Source organism: Scyliorhinus torazame, chromosome 11 (genome assembly GCF_047496885.1).
Source record: "Scyliorhinus torazame isolate Kashiwa2021f chromosome 11, sScyTor2.1, whole genome shotgun sequence".
Lineage (NCBI taxonomy): Eukaryota > Metazoa > Chordata > Chondrichthyes > Carcharhiniformes > Scyliorhinidae > Scyliorhinus > Scyliorhinus torazame.
Genome location: NC_092717.1, coordinates 173222463 through 173246521, shown reverse-complemented (window position 1 = coordinate 173246521; position 24059 = coordinate 173222463).

The window sequence follows — 24059 nt, the reverse complement described above, 5'->3', positions numbered from 1 at the left end:
GTGTCTAGTGCAGATAGAGTGCATACAACAGATTAGGAAGAAACAATATGTACAGATGTGTAAACGAAGCACAAGGCAATGCAACATTCAGTCTATAAGTTCAGTCTCTGTGGCGGGTGACAAATTTTGGTTGACCGCCTCAAGGGTGGGTCAGGGGACGCCTGCACTGGAATGGGCAGAGCTGCGTCCAATGTAGACGGTGCCAAAAGAAACGGCAGATCGGTGGCCTCTTGGTAGGGTGTGTCCTGAGGAATCAGCAGGCGAGGTGGGACATCACGTTCAGGTGGCGAGCGTGGAAGCAGCCGCAGTGCCCGCCTATTACGGCGAGGAAAAGAGCCATCATGCATGCGAACGAGAAATGATCTTGGGGCCACTTGCTTGACCACCACAGCTGTGGCAGACCAGCCACCGTCAGGTAGCTGAACACAAACTCCGTCAGCAGGGACCAGAGCAGGGAGATTGTGGCGTGGGCATCATACGCCGACTTGCATTGGGCCCGAGACAGTTGCATTCTTTGCAGGACCAGAAAATTGTCAAGGTCCGGGACGTGGATAGCTGGCACCATCGTCCGTAGTGTGCGGTTCATTAGCAGCTGTGCTGGGGACAGGCCAGCAGACAAAGGAGTCGCCCTGTAGGCTAGCAGTGCCAGGTGAAAATCTGAACCCGAATCAGCAGCTTTACACAACAGTTGTTTTACAATGTGTACCCTCTTTTCTGCTTTCCCATTTGACTGGGGGTAGTGGGGGCTTGAAGTGACGTGCGTGAAATTCTACCGTCGGGCAAAATCTGTCCACCTCTGACTGAAGAAGCACGGGCCATTATCTGTCATGACCGTAAGTGGAATGCCATGACGGGCAAAGGTCTCTTTGCACGCCCTGATGACTGTTGCTGATGTGAGGTCATGCAGTCTGACCACCTCGGGGTAATTTTAAAAATAGTCCACGAGGAGGGCGTAGTCCCGGCCTTTTGCGTGGAAGAGATCAATGCCAACCTTGGTCCATGGGGACGACACCAGTTCATGCGGCTGCAAAGTCTCTTTCGGCTGAGCCGGCTGGAACCGTTGGCAAGTTGGGCAATTTAGGACAGTGTTGGCGCTGTTGTCATTGATGCCAGGCCAATATACTGCCTCTCGGGCTCGCGGCGACACATTTCCATCCCCAGGTGACCCTCGTGGAGTTGGCCGAGGACGAGCTCTTGCATACTCTGTGGTATTACTATCCTGTCCAGTTTCATTAGTATGCCATCGACCACTGCCAGGTCGTCTTTTATATTGTAGAACTGTAGGCACTGGCCCTTTTGCCAACCATCTGTGAGATGGCGCATGACCCATTGGAGTAAAGTATCCCTGGCCGCCTCTTGACGAATCTGCACGACCCTTTCATCAGTGGCCGGAAAGTTGGATGCGCAGAACTCAACATGGGCGTCGATCTGGCAGACAAAATCCGACTGCTCGCACGGCGTGGTGATGGAGCGAGAGAGTGCATCGGCCACAATGAGCTCCTTGCCTGGGGTGTAGACCAGGTCGAAATCATAGCGTCGGGGTTTGAGGAGGATACGCTGTAGGCGTGGTGTCATATCGTTGAGGTCCTTCTGTATGATGTGAACCAGTGGCCTGTGGTCCGTTTCGACCATAAACTTGGGGAGTCCATACACGTAATCATGGAATTTGTCAATCCCCGTGAGGAGGCCCAGAAACTCTTTCTCGATTTGAGCATATCGCTGCTCAGTAGGGGTTATGGCTCTAGATGCATATGCGACTGGAGCTCAGGAGGAGGATTCGTTGCGCTGGAGGAGTACTGCCCCAATGCCAGCCTGGCTCGCGTCGGTGGAGATCTTCGTCTCCTTGGCAGGATCGAAAAACGCCAGGACCGGGGCCTTGGTGAGTTTCGCCCTGAGCTCACGCCACTCTCGCTCATGAGCGGGGAGCCACTTGAAGTCGGTGTTTTTTTTTCAAGATTGCGGAGTGATGTGGTGTGAGATGCAAGGTTGGGGATAAACTTCCCAAGGAAGTTGACCATCCCTAGGAAGCGGAGGACCGCCTTTTTGTCCTCCGGTGTCTTCATAGCATTGATCGCCGACACCTTATCTGCGTCTGGCAGCACACCGAACTGCAAAATATGGTCGCCGAGGAACTTTGGGCGCGATTCTCCACTCCCGTGCCGGTTGGGAGAATCGCCTGGGCCACCAAAATTTCCCGGGACGCCGGTCCGACGCCCTCCCGCGATTCTCCCAAGCGGCGGGAACGACCCGGTCGAGTTTCGCAGGCCGGAGAATCGCCGGAGACACCCAAAATGGTGATTCTCCGGCACCCCCGCTATTCTCAGGCCCGGATGGGCCGAGCGGCCAGGCCAAAACGGCGGGTTCCCCCCGGCGCCGTCCACACCTGGGGCGAAATTCTCCCCCAATGGCGCGATGTTCGCCGACTGGCGCCAAAGACGGCGCCAATCAGACGGGCATCGCGCCGGCCCAAAGGTGCGGAATGCTCCGCATCTTTGGCGACCTAGCCCCAACATTGAGGGGCTAGGCCGACGCCGGAGGGATTTCCGCCCCACCAGCTGGCGGAAATGGCGTTTGTTGTCCCGCCAGCTGGCGCGGAAATGCGGCGCATGCGCGGGAGCGTCAGCGGCCGCTGTCAGTTTCCCGCGCATGCGCAGTGGGGAGAGTCTCTTCCGCCTCCGCCATGGTGGAGGCCGTGGCGGAGGCGGAAGGGAAACAGTGCCCCCACGGCACAGGCCCGCCAGCGGATCGGTGGGCCCCGATCGCGGGCCAGGCCACCGTGGGGGCACCCCACAGGGTCAGATCGCCCCGCACCCCCCCCCAGGACCCTGGAGCCCGTCCACGCTGCCTGGTCCCGCCGGTAAATACCAGCTTTGATTTACGCCGGCGGGACAGGCAATTTCTGGGCGGGACTTCGGCCCATTTGGGCCGGAGAATCCAGCGGGGGGTCCCGCCAACCGGCGCGGCCCGATTCCCGCCCCCGCCCAATCTCCGGTACCGGAGACTTCGGCGGGGACGGGATTCACGGCGGCCAATGGCCATTCTCCGACCCAGCGGGGGGTCGGAGAATGACGCCCCTGGTCGCTGCCGTCATGAGCGGTGCGCGAACGCTGGGGGGGCGGCCTGCGGGGGAACGAGGGCGGATCCTGCACCAGGGGAACCTCAAATGTGGGGTGGCCCGCGATCGGCGCCCACCGATCATCTGGCCGTCCTCTCTGAAGGAGGACCTCCTTCCTTCCGTGGCCCCGCAAGATCCGTCAGAGATCTCCTTGCGGGGCGAACTTAGAGAGGACAGCAACCACGCATGCGCGGGTTGGCGCCGGCCATCCTGCGCATGCGCGGATGACGCCCGTTATGCGGCGCCGGCCGCGTCATCTATGCGGCGTCGCCTTTACGTGGGCGACAAGGCCTGGCGCGTGTAGATGATGCAGCCCCGATCCTGGCCCATTGTCAGGGCCTGAATCAGTCGGGATCGGGGCCGTTTTGCGCCGTCGTGAACCTCAACGGCGTTCACGACGGCGCGGCCACTTCGGTGCGGAAGTGGAGAATCCCGCCATGATTTCTGCTTGACCGAACGAGCACTTGGCTCTGTTGAGTCGGAGGCCATGCTTGTGGATCCTATGGAACACTCGCTTGAGGCGATCGATGTGTTCCTGAGGAGTTGTGGACCAGACAATGATGTCATCGACGTACACTCGCACCCCCCTTGATGCCCTCCATCATTTGCTCCATTATTCGGTGGAACACCTCCGAGGCGGAGATGATGCCAAAGGGCATCCGGTTGTAACAGTAACGACCAAATGGGGTGTTAAAAGTGCAGAGCTTTTGTCTGGATGCGTCTAGCTGTATCTGCCAAAAACCCTTGGAGGCATCCAGCTTCGTAAATAACTTGGCGTGAGCCATTTCGCTAGTGAGCTCTTCTCGCTTAGGGATGTGGTAGTGTTCCCTCATGATGCTACGATTCAAATCTTTGGGGTCGATACAAATGCGAAGTTCCCCTGACATTTTTTTTGACACAAACCATGGAGCTAACCCAGTCCGTGGGTTCCATGACCTTAGAAATTACGCCTGGTCCTGGAGGTCTTGCAGCTGCTGCTTGAGGCGGTCCTTAAGGGGTGCCGGCACCCGACGCAGTGCATGAACCACGGGTGTGGCATTTGGTTTCAGAAGTATCTTGTATGTGTAGGGGAGTGTGCCCATACCCTCGAAAACAGTGTGGTATCGTGCTATGATGTCATCTAATTGGGTTTGAATGTTGGCATCCGGCGAGGCTGATACCGCAGCGGGCGACATGGAGTGAACCCGCTGCACAAGATTCAGGATTTTGCAGGCCTGAGCACCGAGCAAGGAAGCTTTGTTGGACGCTACTATTTCGAAACGCAGGGTGGCTCTTGAGGAATGATGAGAAACCACAAGCTGGCATGAGCCACTGGCAGCAATGGCATTGCCATTGTAGTTGGCAGGCCGATGGCAAGAATGCTCGGCTTGACGTGGATGGTATCCAGGTCAGACTTCGAAATGAGGTTCGCTGAAGCGCCGGTGTCCAGCTTGAAGCGTATGTGAGATTCGTGACCGTAAGGGTGGCACACCACTCGTCGTCCGGATCAATGCTCAGCACTGGGAGTGGATTAGCCTTTTTTTTGTAAAGCATCGTATGCTTGGTGATGATGCCACCCGGAATGGGGATGTGAGATCCTCGGTGTCGGGATCTGGAACCATGTCGGAGTCGGAGTCTGCAACGGGTTGCCGCACTGACCGGACGTTCCTGCGCTGCGGCTGGGATCACTGGATGGTGGGCAGTTGAGCAGATCTGCACAGGGCTGTGTAGTGGCCAAGCTTGTCACACTGGAAACAGCGTCGAGATTTTGCAGGACATTGCCGCTTTAAGTGGGCAGAGCCACAGTTGTTGCACGTCATGACGCCGACGTCAGGATGTTCCGTGCACCACCCCGCAGTTCGATCCTCGGCCTCGCTGTCCCCTCGGCCGTTGTGCGCATGCACAGGAGCCCGGGAAAAGCGCGCGCAATGGCTGCCCTCATCCAGACTCAGGCCCTGGAGCTGTTTTACGGCCCATACCCGCTCCGCATCTTGGGGGCCGAACTGCGAAATATGGTCGCCGGTGTGCTGGGTCTGCGAGGACTGCGTTTACTGTAGCAGAGAGAGAGAGACGGGCTTCCAACACTTGAAGAAATGCAACTCTATTTTATTAAACTCTTAACTATTAAACATGCTTGAACTGTGGGTTGACACTATGCTGAGTTGACTGGAGACCTGAGGCTAACCTGACCAGACTATCTTACTACCACATGGTGGATGTTCTAGTTATTGCTCACAAGCTCTGACTGTCTCAGAGGCTGCATCCCAAGAGAGCGGGAAAACTAGTGCCCCCTGGTTATATAGTGGCCGTGTCCTGTCTGGTGATTGGCTGCTGTGTTCTGTATGTTCAATGGTCATCCTTTGTGTCACTCACTGTCTGTCTGTGCACCATCATATACTTGTGTGTGTATATTATGACATCAATCATCTGAACTTAGGCACTATTGATACAGGCAGGGGTGTGTACGATACTTTGCTTCCTGAAGTCAATGTCCAGCTCTTTAGTTTTGCTGACATTGAGGGAGAGATTGTTGTACTTACACCACTCCACTAGGTTTTCTATCTCCTTCCATTACTCTAACTCATCATTATTTGAGATCTGACCCAACGGTCATGTCATCAGCAAACGTATGGATGGAATTGGACCAAATTTTGCCATGCAGTCGTGTGTGTACAGGGAATATAATAGGGGGCTAACTATGGAGCCTTGTGGGATCCCTGTATTGAGTACTATCATGGAGGAGGTGTTGTTTATTCTTATTGATTGTGGTCCATGGGTCAGGAAGTCGAGGATCCAGATGCAGAGGGAGGAGCCAAGTCCTAGGTTTTGGAGTTTTGATATGAGCTTGGCTGAGATAATGGTCTTGAAGGCAGAGCTGTAGTCAATGAATAGGACTCTGATGTAAGAGTCCTTGTTATCAAGATACTTCAAGGTTGAGTGTAGGGCCAGGGAGATGGTGTCTGCTGTGGACAGGTTGTGGGAGTATGCAAATTGCAGAGGATCAAGGCATTCTGGGAGTATGGAGTTAATATGTCTCATGACCAACCTCTCGAAGCACTTCATAATGATTGATGTCAAGGCCATTGGACGGTAGTCATTGAGACATGTTACCTGACTCTTCTTTGGCATAGGTATGATGGTGGTTTTCTTGAAGCAGGTGGGAACCTCGGAACTGAGTAGGGAGAGGTTGTAGATGTCCGCAAACACATCCACCAGTTGGTCTGCGCAGGATCTGAGTGCTGGACCAGGGACTCCATCAGGAACTGTCATTTTGCGAGGTTTCACTTTGAAGAAACCGATCCAACTGCAGAAGCTGTGACGATAGGCATGGGTGTGATCGAGGCTGCTGGGGCAGTTGACAGCGGTTTGATGGTTTCCTGCTCGAACCGAGCATAGAATGCATTTCTACTCTCCCTATTGTGACTCTGGGTTGTCCCACTCTCCCACTCACCCCCTTACTAAAGCATGTATAGATGATCACTCAAAAACTATCCAAATTCACAAGTTAAAAAATAACAAGAAATTGCTGGACTTCTGGGAAACAATCTGTTCACCCTGTTAGAAATTTTGCTGGATTAATAATTTAACAAATATGCATGCACAGGGGTCTTCACACTGCTGTACACCAGTATGCTGCTGACTCCCAAAGGCACTTGTACATAGATCAAAAGGAGTTATTCCCATTGAAAAGTCTAATCACATAGCAGTTGGATTAGCTGTATCTTTATAACCTCTCTGCCCCACAATAGCCATCAGTCACACACAGCCCTTGGGACTCTGTAAGGAAACCTGAAAAGTTATAAACAAGAAGAAATGTTAAACTGCAAAATCCATTTATTAAGTATGATTCAAACTTCCTCAAATATCATATAAAACTTGGAAAGCTATGTTAGCCTAATGTGAAATTTTATTCAGCTAAATAAAGAGGAAAACACTGGCGCATTGGGTTGAGGGTGAGTACGAAACATGGGCGCGATTCTCCGATCGCGGGACAGAGTGTCTGCACCGTTGTGAATGCCGTCGCGTTTCACGATGGCGCGAAATGTGTGCGGGCACTAGCGATTCTGGCCTCCACATGGGGCCAGCATGGCGCTGGAGCGGTCCACGCCGCTCCAGCCTCACTTCCTGGCGCGCACTGGGGGCGGCGCCAACCCGCATATGCGCAGTGGCGACGCACCAACCCGCACATGCGCGGTGGCTTTATGGCACACGCTGGCCCTGAAACAACATGGCGCGGGGGTTCTGTGGCCGGAAGCGCAACAACGTAGGCCCGGGGGGGGGGGGGGGGGGCAGAGGCCGGCCCGCCGATCAGTGGGCCCCGATCGCGGGCCAGACCCCATCGGAGGCCCCCCTCTGGGGACGGAGCTCCCCTCCCCCCCCCCCGCATAGGCCACCCCCCGACCCTTCTCGCAGAGTTCCCGCCGGCAGCGACCAGGTGTGGACGGCGCCAGCGGGATTCTGCTTTTTCCGCGCGACCGCTCGGCCTCATCCGGGCGGAGAATCGGCGGTCCAGCCTCAGACAGCGGCCCGCGACCGGCGCCGCGCCAAACGCGCTGGCGCAAATGGTGCCGATTCTCCGCACCTCAGCGTCGGGGCGGCGCGGTTGCGGCGATTCTCCGGCCCGGCGCGGGGCTGGGAGAATCGCGCCCCATATATAGGATAAACTGTCCAAAACCTTAAGGTGAATAGCTTAACTTTTTGTACAGTTTTGTGATTCACAACTAAGTGTACAAGGCACTCCCTATTCTACCCATCCCCCTCCCCCCCACCTGCTCCAACTTATCAATGGGGTGGATTTATGTGTGAGCGCTTTCATTCCAGTTGGAGACTGTTGGAGCAAGGTGGGGGTCAAAAGGGCGATAGCCTAAAATTGCCATCCTTGTTTTTCTGGACAATTACATTTCAAAAGTGGTGGGCAGGAAGCACATGCACCATTGTTACCAACGTGCGCAGCCACTATGGTCACAGGTATACATAAAAACTTTTAAAAACCCTGAATGCATTATTTAAATCAGGATCTTGCGCTTCTTCCAGGGCTCTTTTCTGATTTTGGAATGCTCAGCATCTGCCTAAGGTGCTAAGCACCAGGCATTCAGCACCTGACTCGCCACAAGCAGGACTCTCCCAGCAACTTCTGTCTTAACTGGCAAAAAGGGCCAATACCATTTAGAGCGATCATGCAGTGCTGACAGGTTGGTTGCTGGTTTGTCATTTCAGGCAGCTGGTTAACCTCTGGGCATTTCTGGTGTGTTCTAGGACTCTGGAAGTTTCAGTTTGTCCGCCAAGAAGAATATTGTGCTGGTGTTTCACTGTGCTTGGTGCCCTTGAAGATAGTTTGATTGCAGTCACGGGTGGTCACATAGGAACAGGAGTAGGCCATTCAGCCCCTTGAGCCTGCTCCGCCATTCAATGTGATCATGACTGATCTGTGGCCTAACTCCATATACCTGTCTTTACTCATATCCCTTAATAGTGCTACTGCCAGGGCTGAATGACAGGAGGAGAGGCAAAAAGTCAGCAGATAGGGGCAGCTGCTGTCACAAGAGGCAGGAAGAGCGGACTGGGCATGAAGATATACCAACAACAAGTATACAAGGAGGACTTACCCTGCCTGGGCATTTACAATGTGAATTACTTCCTTCACAAACGACACCAAGCTACGTTACTTGCTGCAGCCAAAACTCCAAGCTTCCGCCAAGGCATGGAGAGCACTGCTTGTGGTTGTCAAAATCATTGTAACCCTTAACTTTTAGGCCTCTGGTCCCTTGTAGGCTGCAGCAGGTGATATGAGCAACATATCCCAGTTTGCAGTACTATACTGTGTCTGGAAGGTCACTGAGGTTCTCTGCACCAGCAATAGCTACATCTTTCCACTTGTCCAGACCAAGACAAAATGAGAGAGCTCTGCGCTTCACCTGCAGGGAAGGTTCTCCAAGAGTACAAGATGCCATAGATTGGACCAACGTTATCATGTGTGCTCTGTCTCAAAAGCATCAACTTTCAACTGGTTGCGACCACAAATCATACAGCTCTGTGTCCAGTTTCCAGGCAGGATCATGATCGTTTCATCCTGTGCCAGTACTCTTTATTCCAGCAAAGTCAAATTACAGTTTGGATAATGAACAACGCAGAATATCTCCTCCGGACATGGCTGAAGACCGCTGGTAAGAACTGGGACAGAACTGCAGAGCTGGCTTAATATGACAGCTATGCTGCTACAAGGAATCTGAATTAACAATTGGCATTCTCAAGCAATGTTTCCACTGTCTGGGACATTGCGGAGTAACTTTAACTGTAAACCCTGAGGCAGTTTAAAAAAAATTCATTCATGGGATGTGAGTGTTGCTGGCTAGACCAGCAGACAGAGAAGGAGGGTGTGGAGACTAAAGCAAGTAGAAGAGCAGCAATATATTTCTGACGGGATATCAGATGGTCATCCTTATTCCTTGCATTGTGTATAGTTTGCTTGGATCACTGCACGGTACTTTGTAGCTGCATCAGCCTCTGCTCTGGTGCAACGCTGCTGTCAATGCTGTCAATCGACCTTTCTGTCACAGAATTGATGAAAAAGCTGGACATTTCCTTGATGTATGCAGAAGACCACGGGCGGGATTCTCTTGTCGTCGACCCCGAAATCGCGTTCGGCGATCGGCCAGAGTATACCCGATTCCGACCAAATCAGGGGTGGCGCCGCTTTCGCGGGTACGCCACGCCATGCAACGACGGCCTCAGGACATTGCCTGAGGCCCGCCCCTCCGATGCTCTGCCCCCGAACAGCGAGTTCCCGATGGCGTGGGACAAGTGTGGTCTCACCCGTCGGAAACTCAGTGTGGCGGCTGCAGACTCAGTCCAGCGGCGCCACAGTTGGGGGAGGGCCGATCCATGGGCGGGGGGGGGGGGGACATTATTCAGGGCTGGGGGCATTGTGAGGGGGTGATCCAGGGCTCGCCATGCTACATGCCGGTGGCCGCTCGCGGACCTGGCCCGCGAAATAGTCCCCCCCTTCGGCCGGCTCCGCATGCGGCCACCGGCATGTAGCATGGCGAGGCCACTGTAGGCCGCCGCTGTGTGCATGAGCAGCCACGGACCTAGAAATTCTTTGGGGCATATCGTCAGCTGGAGCAGGGTGCTCTACGCTGCTGCCCTGCTAGCTCCCAGCAAAACGAGGAATCAGTGGCCATTTTGCGCCATTTCTTCTGGCATAAAACGCCACTGTTCCCACACCGGCGTGGGGAAAGTAACCAATCTATAAACAGTTGAAGACTAACCATAAATGATTCATGTTTAAAGGTAAACATCTCAAGATCTCGTCATCGAAAAATCTAAAGATTCCCTATTGCAAGTTGTCATGATATTCAAACACACACATCATGATGGACACACTAACAGGCAAATCAGAGCACACAACACCACAACCAATCACAGACAAGAACACCAACCACATAAAAAGCACGAGCACGACACCTGGAGGTCAGTAGGTCTGGGGAGAAGGAAACAAGAAAGAGCTGTTGAAACACCACAAGCAGGGAGCCCCCCACGTGCAGAGTGCAAAGACCAAGTTGTAAATAGTGAGTTTAAATAAAGAAGCGTTGTACCATATGCAACTGTGTTGGCTCTTCTGTGTGTTAGAACACCCAACACCACATGGTACAGGAGTGGATCGATACCTGCCTACCAACCTGCCATTCTGGACATGGACCACACCGGCAAACCGCAGCCGATGCAAGTCACGGGGAACCTAGGCACCAACTGGAAGCTCTACAGGCAGCGATTTGACCTGTACATCCGTGCCACCGAAAAACAGAATGTCTCGGATGATTCGAAGATTGCAATGCTCCTCTTCTACGCAGGCCCCCACCCAAACGATGTCTATAATTCACTGGTGTTCGAGGAAGGCGAAAACCAGGCCAAATATGACACGGTCATCCTCAAAATGGACCAGCACTTTCAAACGGAAGTAAACGAAACTTTCGAAAGATACATCTTTCAGCAACGCCTGCAAGGTAAGGAGGAGCTTTTTCAACCCTTTTTGACGCACCTCCGGATTCTAGCGCAGTCCTGCGGTTACGGCACCACCACAGAGTCCATGATCAGGGACCAGATTGTTTTTGGCGTTGCCTCTAGTGGCCTACGCCAGCAGCTTCTTAAAATAAAGAGCCTCACCTTAGCGTCTGCTGTGGAAGCCTGTGTCCTCCATGAAAATGCTGCCTGCCGTTTTGCCCGATTTCAGGCGTCCGAGTTGGCACGGAGGGGGTCCCCAGCCGTCGAATCGGCAAGCCAGGCCGCCCACGACGTTGAACGCATCCAGGCCGTCGATTTCTTCCCGCCCCACGGCCCGGACGACAGCGGCCGCTTCCCGCGCTTTTCGCGGTCTCCCGCGCAGGTGCGCGCCAAGAATAACGGCCACAACGAGGGACGCACTGCGCAGGCGCGCCCACCGCAAGATCGCACTGCGCATGCGCAGTGGCGCAACGAACGTCGTGACGTCATGACGTGCAGCAAGTGTGGAGGTCTACACTTAAAAGGGCAATGTCCTGCAAAATACCGACAGTGCAACAGATGTGCCATGATAGGCCACTACGCAGCCCGCTGTCGTGCGGCTCAACCCATGGATCCGGCGCATCCTCGACAACCTCGCACACGAGTCAGGACCGTCCAGCCCACGCATCACGACTTCCAGTTAAGTGATGCAGATGACCAGGATGACTTCCGAGTTGCCGTCATTGATGTCAACAAGGTCAATGCCATCAATCCAGACGATGAGTGGTGTGCCACCCTGACGGTCAACCGATCGCGCGTCGCCTTCCGTCTGGACACCGGCGCATCCGCCAACCTGATTGCTTACTCTGCAGTCCAGGCCATGAAGGTCAAACCACCCATCACACCATCCCGGCTTAAGATGGTTGACTATAACGGGAACGTTATCCCGTCCGTAGGATCTTGCCAGCTACAGGTGACTCACAAGAGGTACACGGCCACACTCCCCTTCGAAGTTGTGGGCTCATCAAAGGACTCGTTACTGGGCGCACAAGCGTGTAAGGTCCTTCACCTGGTACAGCGCATCATGTCTCTCTCTCCAGATGAGATATCCGACTTCCCGGATGCTGAGTTCCACGCGAATCTCCATTCCCTCCTCGCTCACAACCAGGAGGTTTTTGAAGGCATGGGGACATTGCCACACACGTACAAGATTCGACTCAGACCGGACGCCATCCCTGTCGTTCACGCACCTCGCAGGGTTCCTGCGCCTCTCAAAGACCGCCTCAAGGCACAACTGCAGATTCTTCAGGACCAAGGGGTCCTATCCAAGGTCACGGAGCCCACGCCATGGGTCAGCTCCATGGTCTGTGTAAAGAAGCCCTCTGGCGAGCTCCGTATATGTATAGATCCAAAAGATCTGAACAACAACATCATGCGGGAACACTATCCCATCCCGAAACGAGAAGACCTCACCAGCGAGATGGCGCGAGCCAACATATTCACTAAATTGGATGCGTCCAAAGGATTCTGGCAGATCAAACTGGACCCGGCCAGCCGAAGACTATGCACATTCAACACCCCTTTTGGCAGATTCTGCTACAACCGGATGCCATTCGGCATCATTTCGGCATCTGAAGTATTCCACCGCATTATGGAGCAGATGATGGAAGGCATCGAAGGGGTACGTGTATATGTGGACGATATCATCATTTGGTCCACCACTCCGCAGGAACACATGCATCGTCTTCGACGTGTCTTCACCCGCATACGGCAAAATGGCCTGCGTCTCAACCGTGCGAAGTGTGCTTTCGGCCAGACGGAGCTGAAATTCCTCGGGGACCACATCTCAAGGTCCGGGGTCCGTCCCGATGCAGACAAGGTTAGCGCCATCACAGCCATGCCACGACCGGCTGACAAGAAGGCTGTCTTAAGATTCCTGGGCATGGTCAACTTCCTTGGGAAGTTCATTCCCAACCTGGCTTCTCATACAACAAACATGCGCCATCTCGTAAAAAAATCGACGGAATTCAACTGGCACCAGTCGCATCAGCGGGAATGGGAGGAGCTCAAGCACAAACTGGTCACGGCACCAGTGCTGGCCTTCTTTGACACGACTCGCCCTACAAAGATCTCAACAGACGCCAGCCAATCTGGTATTGGAGCGGTACTCCTGCAAAAAGACAGCACGTCATCATGGGCCCCGGTTGCGTATGCCTCACGAGCCATGACCCCTACCGAACAGCGCTACGCGCAAATCGAAAAAGAATGCCTGGGCTTGTTAACTGGACTGGACAAGTTCCACGACTATGTGTATGGCCTGCCACGATTCACGGTCGAAACTGACCACCGCCCCCTGGTCAACATCATTAACAAAGACCTGAACGACATGACTCCTCGCCTCCAGCGCATCTTACTTAAACTCAGGAGATACGATTTTGAACTGATCTACACTCCGGGGAAGGAACTCATAGTGGCGGACACTCTTTCCCGAGCAGTGAGCACACCACCAGATGCGGAGGGGTTCGTGCGTCAAATTGAGGCACACGTGACTCTGACAGCAGCAAATATGCCAGCTGATGATCCTTGTCTGGCCCACATACGCGCAGAGACGGCGACTGACCCTCTGCTGCAGCGAGTGATGCGCCACATGACGGAAGGGTGGCTAAAAGGGCAGTGCCCCCAGTTTTATAATGTGCGAGATGATCTCACCAATATAGACGGGGTCCTTATGAAATCGCATAGGATCGTCATTCCACACAGTGTGCGCCAGATGATTCTTCGTCAACTACACGAAGGCCACTTGGGCGTCGAAAAATGCAGACGAAGGGCCCGGGAGGCGGTATATTGGCCGGGTATTAATGAAGACATAGCCAACATGGTGCTCAACTGCACAACCTGTCAGAGGTTTCAGCCAGCGCAACCTCCGGAAACACTTCTACCACACGAGATGGTGACGTCCCCCTGGGCGAAGGTGGGTGTTGACCTATTTCACGCGCTCGGCAGAGATTACATTGTTATTATAGACTACTTCTCAAACTACCCGGAAGTCATGCCTCTCCATGATCTGACGTCGTCCGCAGTCATTGGGGCCTGCAAGGAAACGTTTGCTCGCCACGGCATTCCAAGGACTGTCATGTCAGACAATGGACCTTGTTTTGCCAGCCGTGAATGGTCGTCCTTTGCCGCAGCATATGGTTTCACTCATGTGACATCCAGCCCTCTGCATCCACAATCGAACGGGAAGGCTGAAAAGGGTGTCCACATCGCAAAGCGGCTCCTGTGCAAGGCGGCTGATGACGGATCGGACTTTAACCTTGCCTTGCTGGCCTATCGATCGGCCCCGTTATCCACGGGCCTCTCGCCAGCGCAGCTACTAATGGGTCGCTCCCTCAGGACGACGGTACCTTCCGTCCTGGCACCGACAACAGACCATGAGGCGGTTCTTCGGAACATGCAACTGCAGCGTGATCGCCAGAAAGGTCGGTACGACACACGAGCGACGGACCTGCCCCCCCTGTCCTCCGGAGACAAAGTACGCGTCCATCAACCGTATGGTGGCTGGTCAGCACCGGCCGAAGTCCTCCGACAAGTGGCTCCCCGCTCGTTCCTGGTTCGCATGCCGGATGGTTCCGTGCGTCGCCGCAATCGACGCGCCCTTCGCCGACTTCCACGCTCACAGCCACACAACACGCCAGATCCTCAACAGGCTTCCGAGGATGACTTTGTGGAGCTGCCGCACATCACGCCCTTTCCATCGCCACCCATGGCCATGCCTGCACAGCAGCCGGTGGTTCTTGATCCACCCTTAAGGCGGTCAACCCGAATTCGTCGCAAACCCATTAGAATGGACTTATAATACAGTTCATATGTTTAATAAGTTGGACAATTTTACATGATAACCTGTTGTTGTTTATCGTTCCAGATGTCGTCTGACTGGACAACTGTTCAAATTTTTTTTTCTTCTTCTCTCGTTCGCATTTCTGTTATGTTATGGTACAACTGGATTCATGTGACGCACTCGACATCGCCCCATGTACATAGTTCCGTCATAGACACATGCTGCACACGACACACACACACTCTTAGATGCACTCACGTCACGATCATATTTATTACCACGTAGGCACATATCTTTGTAAAAAGGGGGGATGTCATGATATTCAAACACACACATCATGATGGACACACTAACAGGCAAATCAGAGCACACAACACCACAACCAATCACAGACAAGAACACCAACCACATAAAAAGCACGAGCACGACACCTGGAGGTCAGTAGGTCTGGGGAGAAGGAAACAAGAAAGAGCTGTTGAAACACCACAAGCAGGGAGCCCCCCACGTGCAGAGTGCAAAGACCAAGTTGTAAATAGTGAGTTTAAATAAAGAAGCGTTGTACCATATGCAACTGTGTTGGCTCTTCTGTGTGTTAGAACACCCAACACCACACAAGTGGTTGGCAGCAGTGGGATTGGCGGTGATGACCAATGGTGATAGTACCATGGTGATTGGCAGTGCTAACCAATGGCGGTAAGAAAGGTGGCATCTAAGTGCATGAACCCAGAACTGTATCCCAAGATATGTGTTATAACCTGCCTACTTACCAGTGGCTGGGGACTAATGACTATCCCACAATCCTGTGGGAGTATGAGCTTCCCCAATGAGGGGGGCGGAGAAACCACTAGTAAACTCCTAGTATAAATAAAGCTGGCCAGTTCAGGGACCAGCAGGAAGGAGTATGTAGCAAGGGAAGTTACTGCTACTGTTATGTATACATGTTATAGTAAATAAATGTTATTACTTTGTATCCTTAAAACTCGTGCTGGATTCTTCGTGGCCCTTACAAAAATATGAAAAATTGAAACCGGACTAGAGAAAAAGTGTAAGACCCCTGGATGGCGCAGAGCAACAAAACTGCTCAGATCACAAGACAGGAGAGCACCAATCCAAAACATTGCAAGGAGCTGAGTGACACAGTTCAGGGGATGGTGAGGGAAAATACAAAAAGTAGCTACATTTTAGAATAGTTGGCAGTCCCAGGGGCTGAGCACCCAAAGAGCAACTGAAAGCGAGTTGCAGTTAAAAAGGGGGCCTGCAATCTTTTAAAAAAGCCTGTAAAAATTGGCTGGTAGAGTTAAAAGTTAAATAAACTGAACCTGCAGAGAGCAGTAATTTAAAAAAAATATTTCTAATTAAGGGGCAATTTCCCATGGCCAATTCACCTACCCTGCACGTCTTTGGATTGTAGGGGTGAGACCCTCACAGAAATGGGGAGAATGTACAAACTCCAAACGGACAGTGACCCAGGGCCAGGATTGAACCCGGGTCCTCAGCACCCTGAGGCAGCAATGCTAACCACTACGGCACCATGCTGCCTAAGAGAGCAGTAGAATTAAGAGAAAAAGACCTGCAGAGTTCAGAAGGTATGGTGGCACAAAGGTTAGCACTGCTGCCTCAGAGTTAAAGGGCCCCGGTTCGATTCCAGTCTTGGGTGACTGCCTGTGTGGAGTTTGCACGTTCTCCCCGTGTGTGCGTGGGTTTCTTCCGGGTGTTCCGGTTTCCTCCCACAATCCAAAGATGTGCAGGTTAGGTGGATTGGCTATGATCAATGCGCAGGGTTACGGGATAGATTCGGAGAGTGGGCCTAAGTAGAGAGCTCTTTCGGAAGGTTTGTGCAGACTCGATGGGCTGAATGGTCTCCATCTGCGCTAGAGGGATTCTATAATTCTATGATGGAAAAGGGAGAGAGTCACCTAGAAATGAAGTGCTGAAGTTTTTAAAAATTTTAACAAGTTTAATGCAGAGAGATCACAAACACAAAACTGGCATGCTGCCGACAGCTCCCAAACCACAAAACAAAGATAACCTGCAGAGTTTAAATGAAATTAAATGAAAATCGCTTATTGTCACAAGTAGGCTTCAATGAAGTTACTGTGAAAAGCCCCTAGTCGCCAATTGCTGCATTGGCTTATTTTAGGGGCTGGTTTAGGGGCTAAACAGCTGGCTTGTAATGCAGAACAATGCCGGCAGCACGGATTCAATTCCCGTACCGGTCTTCCCGAACAGGTGCCGGAATGTGGCGACTAGGGGCTTTTCACAGTAACTTCATTGAAGCCTACTTGTGACAATAAGCGATTATTATTATTTAAACAAAAAAAGTTTACAAGTTCATCCAAGTAACTGAACAAGGCCAAAATCATTGGAGAGCTCACCAAAACTCCCCAAAATTGGAGGAGCCAGAAACAACAGCTGGAACAGCCTAGTTAAATAAAATAGTGACTGCACTGATTGTCTTAAAGAGGTAACAATGTTTAAAATGGTAACTATAAAAAGAAAAAATGGCTATGGGCAGCAAATTAGAAGATCCAAATGCATGTGTACGATGGAAAAAGCTAAACCAGACCCTTCTTGGGAGTCTTGGAGAGAACAATTGCTTGTGTACAGGTGAAGTACAAAGCTGAACCAAGCATCAAGAAAAATCCAGGTTGTTAAGTTTTTATTAATCTTTAGTTCATGCGCTGTTGAAGTAATCTACAGCCAACCTATAGATAAATACTCAATAATATTCGGTGAGATATTAAAAAGCTTTGACAATTATTTTAGCTCCTCTGAGGGCAACAAGAGACCCCAGAGGGAGCACTACACTGCTGAGGGGAATAAGATATGGCAAAAAGAGGACAGCTCCCAATAAAGTGCTGAAGGCAACAAAATGCCCCAGAGCAAGTGCACCAAATGACCCCAGTATCAGGACAACAAAACACCCCAGCACAGAGTATAAGGTAAGTCAAAAGAAGTGAAACAAGGTAAATGTAAATGTAACTGCGCTACAGGAAAGTGTTCAGGGCTGAACTAGAAGATCTGAAGCACAAGATTCAAGCTGAGTATATACCTTTGAAAATGCACAACAAACTGAAGTCTTTAATGAACCAAGTTTTTGTAGTCTGAACAAACGTATTTCAGAGAGGCACAAAGCAACTGGAGGAAATAGCAATCCCCAATTTCATGGTTTGCAAATCAAAGTATGAGTTGAGAAAATTGAACCAGATGTCCAGTCAGGCAAAATAGCAGGCAAAAAAGGCACTCAAAGAAGTTGCGACCATGGAAGATTCCTTGAAGAATCAATATGTAGCCATGAAAATCATGAGGTGCTGAAAAGGATGTTGAATATTTCTTCAGAAAACGCTGCATTAGAACTATCAGTAGCAATTAAATGATGCACTGAAATGCAAAGTGAGTTGGCAAGGGGTGAACAGGAAAACAAGCGTTTGAAAGAACAGTTGATTGTTTTCAATATTTAATACAATAGGAATGCATAATCATTCAGCAATATGAAGAAATAAAAACTGTCTTAAACAGCAGAACCCCATTATGTCACTGGCAAGGACAATGCCAACGGAAAATCCTGCCGAAGTAAAAGCCAATTTTGGACTCTCCGTGGTGGTTGCCCTTAAGTTGCATATCTGTTTGAAGGACCAAACATTAGGGGCGGGATTCTCCGTTGGCTGAGGCCAAAATTGGGAAACACGATTGGGCGGAGAATAAGTTCTGAGGACAAAAACGCGGTGGGTGCCGATTTGATGCCAAATTGCAATTCTCCGTCACCTCGACAGTAGTGTGAATGCATTCCAGAATGCGCGTACAGTAAACACTGTTTGCATATCATTAGTGGGCCCGACCCGGTATTCTCTGGGGCCTTCACGATTCTTCTCCTCCGATGGGCCGAGGGCCCAACGACGCGGTTCACTTGTGCTTTTAAAAATCGTGAAACCGGTGTCGTAGTTGATGAGGGACAGAGAGAGGACGTCGGACACAGAGAGGAGAGACTGTGGGCTGCCCCATCATCAAGTGCTCTGGTGCTGCCCCATCGTTTTCTCCAGCTATTGTCACTTGGGAGGCAACTGTTTTTGTGTCTGAAAACAGAAAATCAGAAGGTGGAGGGACTCAGATGTAAGGCCACACATCTCAAATGTTAACTCTGTCTCTCTCCACAGATATTGCCTGACTTGATGAGTACCAGGAAATTCTGTTGTGAAGGTGGAAGTTGGTATAGGGGATGCAGCGATGGGTGTGAAGCAACAGGCCCATGGTCACACCATCAACAGCATGCTCATCATGCTTGATCTCAAATCGAGGATGACGTGAGAGATCAGAAGGGCATCAGGTTGGAACATATGGTCATCCTTGAAATGCTGGATGACACAGGGCTTTGTTGCTGCCGACTACATGACGAGAGCCATCTCCTCTGCTAGGCTCAGGAGATGCAGGCGTCATTGTCCCCTGCCAGTTCTGCTTCTATCCCATGGCATCTTGCCCTGCCAGAGAGAGTGCAGGCTTTCATGGATTGTGATGCACTTTGTTTGGGTGAGCCAAGCTGATTAGCTGAAGGTCTGTGGATTGGTGAGCATGTGGTCGGCAGCATTGGTAGGTGTGTGAGAGTGAGGCGGATATTAGTTGTGAGTCTTGAGAGTACTGATGCTGTTGCTAGCTGTGCACGGCGTAGGGTGTGAGGCTGATGGATTTATGGGTCGATGTCATGCGCAGGATGCATTCCAGAAACCTTGACCGTCCCATATGTGGTAATTCGGCTTCTTGTGACACTGTTGTCATGTTTTCAGGGTCAGCCACTGGGAATTGACCTCGCTGGCTACCTGCTCATATACCCTTCCGAGCATGATCCATGAAAATCTCCTGGTCCCTCGCTGACCCATGGCATCTCTTCGCCTACCCACCTTCTCGAATGCCTCCAGCATTTAGATTTATTGTCACAGGTATTGAGGTACAGTGAAATGTATTGTTCTGCGTACAGTCCAGGCAGATCGTTCCATACATGAAAAACATAGGACATATGATAAATACACAATGTAAATCCACAGACATAGACATTGGGTGAAGCATACGGAGTGTTGTGCTGCACCGTAGAGAAGATGCGTAGAGAGATCAGTTTCTGTCCATAAGAGGGCTATTTCAGGAGTCTGCTAACTAGATGCTGTCTTTGAATCTGTTAGTGTGTGTTCTCAGACTTTAGTATCTCCTTCCCGATGGAAGAGGTTGGAAGAGAGAATCACCCAGGTAGGAGGAGCCTTTGATTATGCTGCCCGCTTTCCCAAGGCAGAGTGAGGTGTCGGCAGAGTCAATGGATGGGAGGCAGGTTTGTATGATCGACTGGGCTGTGCTCATGATTCTGAAACACTCCTGAAGCATTCTCTGTGCCCCGACAATCCATTTTTCATGTTTTAAATTGCAACAATATCATTCAGTGCCAATGCCTCTTCGGAGGAACAGACAGTCTTTAGGAGCAAAGGGCAACATTCACTGTGAGCTATTTGCACCATGTAATTTGGCCCCAGCAGCATAGAAAAATGCCCAACCCAATACTACAATCATGCTAATGAATTGGCCCCATCAAATTTATATGTTACCCACTTCAAAAAGAACTTACTTGGGAAGGCCATGATTTACAAACTAATGCCACAAAAAACAGGGTAAGCCAATTTTCAGACAATAATGTCAAATATTGCAAAGTTATTTTCAGTACTTGAAGGGTTAATGTCCCTGAGGCTCACAGACTAGATACACATCTCTCACATACATGAACAGAATATTAAAAAAATGCAGGAATACACTCGCATGAAATAAATATATAATTTAAACCTCATGAGCTAAGTCTATTCAGCACATTCTCAAATGCCTTCTCTTTGACATCAACACGAATGCCACTAAAATATTCATATACAAATACAAATTATTACAATAAATCAGATCAGGATCATGCTTTGATGTCCGAATAAAGTTGCCAAATAAATTCAATGGCTTTATTGTCTGAATAATTTGTATCACAACAACAACAAAAATCCAGTTCTTATGAAAGGAAAATTTGGGCAGCAAAATGCATATAAAAGATTTATTCTTCCCCTCACAAATAAAATTTATTCATTGCATCCACCAGCCATCACACAGATGGTCAGAAAATTGGCTTTGTGCATGGAGATGTGGATTCAGGCATGAATATTAATATGAAGCAGATGTAAACGCATATTAATATGCATTTGTCTTACATGCCCTGACTGTAGAAATTACTTATTAAAAAAGTCCACAGGAAAATTAGAAAGTATAAAACAATGGCCATTAAAAAATAATAAATAAAGATAGTGGATTTTAGGATTCTTAAAACTCACCACATGCTGTCAAAATGCAGTATATCTTTTTTTCCGAAACTCACTCTTTGCAAGTGTAAAACATAAAGTCACAACATGAGCCTGAGAAATACGCAGCCGAACCGAAAATTAAAAGCAGTTAGCAAAAAAAGTATTAAATCAAGAGCCATAAAATCAAAAGGTTTATGGCAGCCTTAACACAGTAGGACTGAATTATCATGTTAATTTAATTTCCATTCCCAAATGAACCAGAAGGCACAATAAAGGTCAATTAACTAAGTACCTTCACGCTTTCATTTCTGTTTATTGCTTCATTTAAATCATAGGCAGACACCAGGAAGACAAACTTCTTCTGTTATCTAGTGAGCTTTGTAAAGAAGGAAAGCCAAGGCCAAGCCTACACAGCGAAGGGAAGAGATGAAAATTCAGGAGGTGGCAGCCTGGCACCATTTTATTCTTCCAGAAGAAAATAAATATTTTTTTATGTCCTGAGTTCTGAAGGTCCTTTGTAGCTTGGAGCAAAAACAACATATTTTGATCGCAGAAATAAACATTTTCCAGATTATTGTTATTGTTATTGTCAAGTTAATAGTAACCGGATCGGCAATAATTTTAATTGTAAGTACTTTTTTCCCAACGTGGCAAAGATTGAAGTTTAACATTTTGAATTTCACAGCTATTGTGAATGGATTGCAAAATATGTTGAAATGTGTGCTAAATCATTGAAAAAGTAATTTTCTGCAACAATCTATCCATAACTCTATTGCTTTATTTTAGAAACAAATATAGCAAGGTCGATTCGTATAATGAATTTTGAAATCCAAATTCTTTCAAAGTGGTTCTGTAAACAGAAGGAAAGAATCAGCTGCTCATAAAATAGTATCATGAGATATAAAATGTAAAATATGTTAAATTACTCTATTGTTTAAAAATTCCGGTTGAATTATAGCACATAAATGTAAGATTTCCATCTATGCAACTATTAGAACTTGCTTTGCCAGCATGACTAGAACCAATTATTTCAGTTCACACACTGCAAAGCTGAAAAAATGCAGCAATAAAGCTGCTCAGGTATCAAAATGGCATTATTATTACATTGCTAACTCCAGAACCTAAAAAAAAATTCTAGGTTAAACTATTAAAATTAACTCTACAGTAGCTCATTGCATTCTCTTTTTCTTTCCCTAATCTAACTCATCCAAATATGTGCAGGTTAGGTGCATTGGCTATGTTAAATTGCCCCTTTGTGTCCAAAAATGTGCAGATTAGGTTACGGGGATATGGTGGGGTGGACGGGGGAGTGGACATGGGTAGAGTGCTCTTTCGGAGGATCGGTGCAGACTTGATAGGTTGAATGACCTTCTTCTGCACAGTAGGGATTCTATGATTCTGTTATCTATTCTTTACTTTCCTCTACCAAAAATATTGTTCTATGAGTAAAGTTTTGAACTTTTGTTGCATTTTCTTACATTCTTTTTATTTTCGAGAGAAAAGGAAGATTCAAAGGTCATGTAGAGATATTCTGACTAACTAGAAGGAGGCAAATGTGCTACTGATATTCAAAAAGGGCCTCAGAACAAAACCTAGATCTATTAGACAGACCTCAATAATTTGAAAACCAAACAGGCCAATAATCAGAATATAATGGAACAATATTTGGACAAAAATATTAATGATAGCTAGCAATAGAAGGGTGGATCTTGCTTTATTGGTTGTGCAAGGTTTTTTTAAGGAGGCCATACCTCAACTTGTTGAGCAAAGCCACGTGACAGAATATTTCTAGTTTTCGAGCCATTGATTAAGTGCTGTATAAATTATTCCATGGCAAACGTACATCAACAGAAGTCAAGATGTGGATTAATAACTGCTTAAACGAAGGAATCAGCGGGTTGGGATGAATGAAATGAGGTTGGAATTCCATGAGGTGCCCCAATGATCCACCCGGGGACCCCTTCTGCTCTTGTTATGCATAAATGATCTGAAATTATAGTGTCAATGCAAGATAATGAAACTTGCAAATCACTAAATTGGGTGAATTCAGACAAATTCTGACAAAGAGGAGTAGACAAGGAATTCATCTGTGTTGACAATGGCAGGTGAAGTGCAGTACAGACAAATACAAGGGGTGGGATTCTCCGTTTCAGAAACTAAGTGTTGACGCCAGGTCAGAATTGGTGGACTTCTACGACAGGAAATTGGTGCCGCTCCCAGAGCAATTAATCAACCATTAATGGGCTAGCACCGGCGCCGTGTGGAACACAATCACTTCCAATGAGAAACGGTGTCGGATACACCGGAGTCGGGATTGACACTCAAGAGATTGACAGCTGAAACCACATATTAGCACTCCACTCCCCACAAACACTCATTCCAGCCAACAAGATGGCAGCATGGACAGCGGTACCCTGGTTCGCAGACACTGAGTTTGAGACCCTGCTAGAAGAGAGGTGGGCTACCTATACCCTGGGGTGTAAAGGAGGTTGCCATTTACTGCTGAACACCAGGCCTTGGTGCAAGTGGCAGATGCCGTGAGCGCTGTGGGCCCCATCGCCAACACCGGACAGAAGTGCTGCAAAAAACTGCACAACGCTTCAGAGCGGCCAGAGTGAGTAGGCAGCACTGTGTCCCTGGCATTAACCTCTGCCCCAAAACCCGGTCATTCCGGCCCCCGCCACCCGGAGGGCGAACGCTTCCTCCCCTGCACCACATGCCATTATCCATACTTGCCGCCATGGCCAAGTGCCCAGGCCATGAAGGCCACCAGCTACCCACCCCCTATGCTGCATGTGTCCGACTGTCTAAAACTGTGCACTTTCTGTCTCTGCCCTGC